The following is a 9355-nucleotide window of genomic DNA, read 5'->3' on the forward strand; positions in this document are numbered from 1 at the left end:
CCAGAATTAGGAATTATTGTTGTCTACAAAATAGGTACTTTTTAATTCATTTTGACTTACTTAGAATTATGAATTTCTAATTTAGGACTCCAAAGTAGGTTCCCCACCCTTCATGGTTTGAACTTGGGCTATTTACGTGGTGGTGCTCCATACCAACCACAAAGTAAAAACTCACAGCCCAAGGTTTTGATCCTTGTTTATTTAAGATTACGTTGGAAATCATGTTGCAATTCTTAATCTAAAAATACGTCAACCACTTAGCCCACAAGGTGAAACTCAATTGGTGATCGTCATGTTATGAAGTATTACATGAACCATGAGAGTCAAAGTTCAAATCCCTGTGGGTCGAGCCAACAAAAACAAAAATTATGTTAACCACCTGTAAACAAATCTAACATATTATTATAAATTATGTCTTTGGAAGTACACATTTATTTTAATTAAAATGTTTCAATCTAAATGTTTTTCCCAGATTGGGATATAATGTTATTTGTTGGATAGAAGCTTTTGTAACCTGAACACTAATGACATTCAAACCAAGGATGATATGATCTGCAATTAGTTAGAAGTTATTTTTCTCCTTATTGAATATTGTTTGAGACTATTAAATAAGGAAAAATTAGCTTGACATGATAATGTATCAAATCTAACTTCTTTTCTCCCCAATATTTAAAAAATGGATGTATATGAATTATTTTATTGAAAAGTTTCATGCATATTAGCATTGATATCCTTTTTGTGACACATACATTGCTTGAGTCCAGTACATCTGAATCAGAATTGTGCAAAACATTGGATGAGATGTTCAATGGAGGAAGAATGCAGATGATTCATGTTTATCAATGCTTGTTGATATCCCTGTTAAAGAAGGGGATGAGAGTGAAGATGTTTTCAAACGTCTTATTTTCAAGTTTAAAATTGTCTCAAACACAAAGATGTTTGTTTCCTTAATTAAAAAGCTCATCAAAGCTAAGAAATTAACCACTGCTTACTATTTATTTATAGTATTGAGGAATGAAGGTGTTGTTCTGAACGTTGCTATTTACATTTTTTTTATTGTTGTAGGAGAAGATGGAAACTTTAGTTTTGCATGTCCTATCTTCAAGGATTTGTTAGCTAATAAATCTCTAGATTCTATGTGTTATTTTGCTTTATGCAGGGCATTTGCAAAGGTGGGAGATACAGGAGTAGCCTATGACGTTTTCAGGGAGTTGTTGGAGAGCTTTGTTTGCAATACTACAGTGCTAAACAAACTTATCGATGCGTTTGTTGAAATAGGGAAAATAAAATCATCTCTTGGACTCTCTGAATTTATGAAGCATTTGAAGTGAAAACGAGACTTGGTCACCTATAATGGTATTATTTATATTCTTGACAAGGAAGGCCAGGTAGATGCAACATTTCATGACTTTTTGATTGTGAGGGACTTGGGACATGTACCTAATATTATAACCTACAATACATTAATAAACAATTTTAGAAAGTTTGATCGATTATGTTTGTGTTTGGTTCCTTTTCAAGAGAAGGTTGGAAGAGGAATTCAACCCAATTTGCACACTTACACTGCTCTAATTGATAGTTTTGGTCGAATGGGGTAGGTTGAAGAAGCAAAAAGGTTGTTCCATGAAATGAAATAAAAGTGTTGTAAGGCATCAATTTATGTTTGTAGGTATCTCATAAGAAATATCAAAAAGGATAGTAATATGAGCTTCAAAAATGAACTATCAGAAGAAATAAAATTATGTGGTTCTAATTTGTTACATCCTAATGACTTTAAGAAAAAGCAAAGACGATAAATGATTTTCTAGATCTCTTACATATTGAAATTATGCATGTGTATTATTCTTTTGATGAACAATCTTGGTTCTTAGGGATGTCTGTTGATTGATTCTCTGCTCTTCAGTTGTTTTTATGATGTTTTATGAAACCCCATTAGCAAAGATCTATGTTGTAATGGAAGAAAAAAAAGTTACTTTTATCAAAATGAAGTTAATGCAAGATCTTGAAAAGGATAGAATATGAAACATAAAGTCTAAAATACAGGTGTCGTTAAAATGTACTTAAGAGCTAACCTATTTCAGACACGAAAGTACCAAACAATTTTGATGTTAGTCACTGAGGTTGAAAAAGTAACACTCTCCAATGGATAGACTATGCAGGGATCCTCAAACTGTTCGAAAAGAATAACAATGCATTTTGTGCATATCAATATAGATATTATAAAGCATACTTTTAATAGATTTCACGACTAACACATTATTCAACATGAATTATATGAACAAGAACCTTTCCATTCATAAAGAATAGGTCTTATGTACTAAGTCTAGGCTACAATAGACCATCCCATTATAAATATTTGACCTTCAAATTAAAAAGCTACACTCATTGTAAATTTCAAATTAGGGAATTGAACCTTGCAAAAGTAACATACTTTCAATTTTTGATTTGATGTCAAAAAACTCATACACCACTTTAAGGTCATTACAATTGGTCAGTACTGATACTTGATTTTCTTATGCCTCTGTGTGTGGAACTGGGTAAAATCAATCTCGAAATGGATTTTCTACTTGATATTTTGCTATAACTACATAAACTCAGTAAAAATTGATTTATTACATCCCCTCACTTTGTTTACCATCATACAATGTGAGAACATGCCATTTATTGAAAAAACCTTGGTTGGAGCAAAGTTATTTCTGAGCCCTAGACATGGTCAAGGAAAAAGATACAAAATTCAAATTGTTCACTTCCAGTAACATATTTACAGACATGAAAGACAAAGAATAAATAAACAAATTGTGGTGCATTTTAGCTAATGGGGCATACACAATATAAATCTTTAATTCAGGGGCCATGTAGTTTGAAAAATAAAGCATCTAAAAGTCCAAAACTAAATGCATTTTCAACTCCATGTATCTGGTCATTTTCCAAGACAAACTCTGCAGCCTACATTGTGCCATAACTCCAAAAGGACTAATTATAATATGCAATTCGCACTAGATTGTGCATGTATGCATGAGAAGATTCCAATGGATCCAAAAAGTCATGCCCTTGGCCATATATCATTTGTTTACTTAAAGACCTGCCAACAGTCCTCTACATTTTTATAAGTTTTAGCGAGATTGATTGTCTTAGGTGGATGGATTTGATTTGAGGAAGTAGATATCTAGTTTCCTTGATTTAACTCCATGATGCTATGGAGTGGATTACGACCTTATATCATGGTCAAAGATGTGAAGCTCCATATTGGTGTTCTTCCCCAGAGGAAATGCTTGCAGTTAAGTCCCTTTTGGTAATGTAAGTATTAGGTTTTTCATTTAAAATAGAAAAAATAAAAATCTTTCTCTGCCCTTGGATGGAAAAAACAAGTTGATTCCATATCCATTTATGTGGGCTCTTCATGGATTCATTAGCAAGATGATTCTCCATTTCATAGGAGAAAAGAAGACTTTCACAAGAGAGTGGAATGATTCTTTCTTTTAAATCAAACATACAACATTTGTTTTATAAGGAACTTATCTCTACGAAAACTCATATAATTCCTCTTATGCACACTAAGTCATGCATATTTCTCTTGTTTTTATACAATCTAAACCAATTTGTATAATTTTTTTGCAGCATTATCATTTTATTGTAAGGAATCTAATGCAGTTTAGTCTTATTATTGCATTGAATAATATCATTATCACCTATCATTAGATCTTGTTGTTGGGGGTTGCAAAACAATGACTTCAATTCTCTTAGATCATTAACACTTTTCATTACATTTTGTTGTTGAGTTCATATGTTATTCCACTCTAAACAGTATTACTTTCATTGTTAAGTTCCACATATTTTTCCGCCTCTATTTCAAATGTTTTCTTATATATATTTTAGGGGTCAAAAAACCCACATCACTATTGGCATGTCATTTACACTTTGGCATTAAAGAGAGAACCTTGGGGGACCAAAGTCCTCGCTCACAAGTCCCTTCCCGAGTCAGAATACCTCACCATAACCCCCCCCCCCACCCCACACACACACACACACACACACACACACACACACACACACATATATATCTATATATAATTACGCCGTAAGGCATTCCCTCTGAAATAAACTTTTCTCTCTACCTACATGTCATTAATTTGCACCATTAGATGATATGCTAGATGATTGAGCAATGTTGAGTTGCTCGATTATGCTGAGGTAGTTACAACTCCCTAACCACCTAGACCAACGCAAATTTGATACTGTAAGCCACACAAATTGGTCTAAACTGTCTTAGGCCTTTTGGTTGTTGAATACCTCTTGCACCAGAAGGGTTTTGCCCTGTCCTCCCATACCCACAATAGCAATCACTCTGAATCTATTTTCCAGTATCCACTAACTGACATTTTTAGTATCTTCCGTTAATCCCACCGCTTGAAATTGAGATAGAAGAGCACAGGATTTTCTTCTTTTATCTTCTTCTGATGATTCAATATATGCATTGAGTGCTTGAACAACAACAGTAGCATTTAGGGAGGTCAGATATTTGAGATATTTAGCACCCGTGTGTATCTTTGTGATTCTTTCCTTCAGTTTTCTAATGCTCCTGCCCATTCGATAGCGGAAAATTATGTTGATGAAAATAAGATTTCCCTGCTCACATTCCTCCACTATGTCGACAACATCAGTGAGAAAATCCTGAAGTCTGTTAAGCCAATTGGTCACTGAACTAGAATTGGAAGTTTTGGTGGCTCTCGCATCTGTCAATAAGCATTTAATGGAATTAACCTCATCACAAATGAATTCAAAATCTTCTTCCCTAACCACCTGACCAGCGCAAATTTGATCCTCCATAACAGTTTTGGCTTCGCTTCAGGTTTAGGCTTCGGGTCATCAATTGAAGTGGTTGGTGCAATCCTCCTCTGGAGCACTTTGATCTCTCGGAGCCCATTTTTGAGCACATTGCTAAGCTTTAGGCTGGAATCGTCCCTGTTCAATATAGAAGATTTGTGGATTTTGTTTGTATCTGGTAGCTTTAGTGTTGTTTAGAGTTTCTTGATGTGGGTTTTGAACTAGAGGTGGTGCTCTGTTAAAAAGTTGTTTTGAGTTTCTTGATATGGGGTTTGAATTGGTGTCGGTTTCTTGATTCAGGGTACCCTGTCAAAGAAAGGGCGGAATTCATTTCACCATTAATGGTCATTCGTACTTCAATCTGCTCCTCATCACCAATGTTTTACCCTCCACTTGAAAACTGTTCGCCGAGCTTCCAAGAGAGTTTGTGGAGTTTATGGCACCCTAAATGAAGATATTTTCACATCGAGGAATGTCAGCAGTCTTTCCAAATTCCTACATTGGTAATGTTTTAAAAGCAAAAATCTAGTGGCCTTATCTCCGCTTATCTGGTGGAAGAAAGGGGAGAGGCAGTCGACCAAGCTCTGGATCAAGTATCTGGAGGCCACTCTGAATCAAGATGTGGAATATTTCAACATTTATGCACGGACGGGCAACATCATCAATACTATCCGCAGTGACATTGTGGCTGTTCAGGATGCTATCAGTGAGAAGGTCAGTTAATTTTTTTCTATGTTCTCAATGGTTTCAATTTATGTCAATGGAGACAGCCAAAATGAACTAATGTGTCTTACTAATGGTTAATTGATTACTTAGTGTATGTTTGTTTGCTTGACCTTTTCCTTTTATCAGTACAGTCTACGACTAGTCTTGAAGAACTCATGAACACCCTTCCATTCCCCTACTACTCCTCTCTTTGGGGCCTTTTGAAATTGCTTATAAATCTCCTCTTGAGATTAGATTATGGAAATTTCATTAACTTTGATGTAATTCAATTCGCAGCTAGGCAATTTCATCCATTACATGGCAACATTTGTGGCTGGATTTGTGGTGGGGTTCATCACAGTGTGGAAGTTGGCTCTGTTGACTCTTTCAGTGGTGCCATTGATAGCCTTGTTAGGAGCCATTCATACCATAACGATAACCAAGCTTTCCTCCAGGAGTCAGGATGCATATGCAGAGGCTGGTAACATTGCAGAACGGGTGCTGAATTGTTTGATATAATCAGCTCCCTTTTCTAGTGAGGAATTGAACTGTTTTTAATGGGGCTAAATTTAATTCAATTCAACTTGTAGGCCTTGGCACAAATTCGCATGGTTTTCTCATTCGTAGGCGAGGAGAAAGCGCTAAAAGCGTATTCTGCGTCTCTAAGTGTGGCTCAGAAGATTGGATATAAGAGTGGTCTCGTAAACCAATTTGGGCTGCGGTCAACATATTGTGTGATATTTTGCTGTTATGCTCTACTTTTGTGGTATGGAGGATGGCTTGTGACGCACCATGATACAAATGGAGGATTGGCCATATCTACTATGTTTTCAGTCATGATTGGTGGATTGTATGTAGTATACCCAATTGCCTGTTTTCTCCTATTTCTCCACAATTTGATTTGTAGGAAGTGATTTTACAATTTTAATCTGTTGTTGCAGAACATTGTGGCAAGAAACTCCCATCATGATAGCATTTTCAAAGGAAAAATTTGCTGCTATGAATATATTTAGAACTGTTGATCATAGGCCCAAGATTGATCGAAACTACTTTGATGGAATTACTCTGCCCGCAGTCACAGGCCATGTCCAGCTACGAAACGTGAATTTTGCATATCCCTCTAAACCAGAGATATCCATTCTCAGCCGTTTCTCATTGAACATTCCCACAGGAAAAACTATAGATATGGTTGGTCGAAGTGGGTCGAGAAAGAGTATTATAGTTGCTCTAGTTGAGCACTTCTATGACCCCATTGAAGGTATCCAATACATGATTTTACATGGCATTTTCATACCCTGAACTCCAGTTTTTAGTTTAATGAATTGCTTCTCAAAAGTACTATTTTTAATTTTTGTGAATGAAGGTCAAGTGCTACTTGATGGGTTTAACATCAAAACTCTATAGTTGAAATGGCTTAGACAACATATAGGGCTTGTGAATCAGGAACCGACATTGTTTGCAATAAGCATTAAGGAAAACATGCTATTGGGAAGAGAGGATGCAACCAAGGTGGAAATGGAGGAAGCAGCTAGAGTTGCAAATGCACACTCTTTTATCACAAAGCTCCCCGAAGGATATGACACTCAACTGAGTGCTACTAGCTATAATTACTGAAAATTCTTTGTTGCAAACATGCTTAATTAGTTTTCAGTTGATTGTTTGTTGCAGAGATGGTTGATTAGGTTTGGTGATTATGCTTATTTCCTTGCTCAGTCTTCTAGTCGCTCTTTATGACTTGTGTGTGTGAATAACAACAGTCTGATATGTTTACCTTACAATCCTGGAATACCTTCTCCCACTATTAAGTCTCCTTCCCTTCCATTTCTAACCCAAATCCCCAGGAGTTGAACTATATATCTATGGTTTATAGCACTTTTCTTCCATCTCACTGTTCCTTTTCTATATGTCAGAGTTGATAGTAGCCATGGTTATGATTTGTACTAAGTTGGCTCTGCAACTCCAGGTTGGTGAAAGAGGTGGCCAACTATCAGGCAGACAAAAGCAACACATTGCAATAGCCATAGCGATGTCGAAGAACCCGACCATACTACTTTTGGATGAAGCAACCAATTCTCTGGACTCTGAATCAGAAAAATTTATTCAGGAAGCCCTTGACAGGTGCATGATAGGAAGAACAACAGTAGTTGTGGCACATCGTCTCTCAACCATTAGGAAGGCTGATCTGGTGGCAGTTGTTCAACAGGGGAGCATTTTGGAGATGGGGACTCACGATGACCTTATCTGAAAAGGGGATGACGAGGCTTATTCAAAATTGATCAGACTCCAAGAAACTACCCATGAGCTTGGTAACAATGCAAGAAAGAATAGTGCCAGGTAAAGGTTTTATCCCACTATGTTAATGCAATAATGGCACATTGTGGCTAACCTATGCAATAGTTTTCTCACTGAAAGTCTATAGAATTGGAATTGTTTTGTTTCTCCCATAAATCCTCTCGCCTTCTTTATAAAATTGTAATTTTTTTGTAGTCCCATAAATCATTGGGGCCTTCTCTGTAAAACTGTAATTATAATGCTTATCCTCAGCTTCTTCTTCATAAAATTATACTTGTTTTGTTCATCCTTAGATTAGCAGTTTGTGAAATTATAATTGTTTTGTTTGTCTATAGATCCTCAGGGTTTTCTTTGGAAAATTATTTAGCAGCTGCCAAGTTTTTCTGGTTTTATTACAGTGAAATATTTTCCACCAAACTGTTTGGATTCCTTCTCATACAATCCTTCATTTTTTTTCCTCAAATATAATGGTTTTGTTCGGTCGAGAGATAAATCTTTTTTCTTAAATTGTAGTTGTTTTGCTCCTCCCATTAACCCTTATAGTTTTTATTGGTACTTTAGATGCTACTCTGTAGAAGTTTATGGACTTTTACATTTTGTCACATTCTGAATGACCCACTCATTCATCACCAAGACAGAAAGGAAACTTGTTCTGTACCTTCCATAAATTCTCAGTATTTATCAGTCTAAATGATCCCGAGAAGTAAGGGGAAATAGAATGAACATAGATTTGTATTCTCGTTTTGATTTTTTGTTTGTTTGCCCATTTCCAGGCCCTCCAATGTAAGGAATTGTATGAGCTCTCCCATAATTTGAAGAAATTCTTCTTATGTCCGATCTCCCTATTCCGGAAGGCTTTCAGACTTCTATACTTCCGATTTCAGCACATCTGTCGATGTCAACAGAGCACACAAAACAGAGAAAGTAGCCTTCATAGAGCAGGCAAGGTCATTCTGGAGACTAGTCAAGATGAATGCCCCAGAATGGGCCTATGCCCTACTAGGATCCGTAGCGTCCATGTTCTGTGGTTCAATAAGCGTACTCTTCGCTTACATCATGAGTGTTGTGCTGAGCATCTATTACAACCCTGATCCATTATAGATAAAAAATGAAATCAAGAAATACTGCTTTGTTGTGATAGCGATATCATTTGGCACCCTCATTTTCAATACGGTGCAGCATTCCTTTTGGGAAATTGTTGGCGAGAATCTGACCAAGCGGTTCTGACAGACAATGCTTGAGGTGAGCAAAACGATTTTCGTGAAAAAAATCAGATTGACATGGCATTCTGAATATAGTTTTGGTTTTCTAGTAAAAATACAAAAAGTGAAAAAAATTGTAGGTTTCTAATGTTTTTGGCGTTTTTGAACCAGGGAGCAACAATCCTAAATCAGGAGGTGTATATAGTGCCATGGGGAGGATCAAAGGAGGCAGTTAATCAATGGGAAAAGCAAATGATAAAATTTCATGAAGAGGGAAACGCATTAGGAGTATTTTCATTTACTTATTTTTACTCTTTTATATTTTTTATTTA

At 36.1% G+C, this 9355-nt stretch overlaps 1 pseudogene; it reads left to right on the plus strand.

Annotated features, from left to right (window-relative positions):
* Positions 1–842: 842 nt before the first annotated feature.
* On the plus strand, positions 843–9048 carry LOC149202578 (ABC transporter B family member 1-like; annotated as a pseudogene).
* Positions 9049–9355: the final 307 nt, after the last annotated feature.

Source organism: Pinus tabuliformis, chromosome 2_1 (assembly GCF_031772625.1).
Source record: "Pinus tabuliformis cultivar Carrire ecotype Pingquan chromosome 2_1, CPIR1, whole genome shotgun sequence".
Classification (NCBI taxonomy): domain Eukaryota; kingdom Viridiplantae; phylum Streptophyta; class Pinopsida; order Pinales; family Pinaceae; genus Pinus; species Pinus tabuliformis.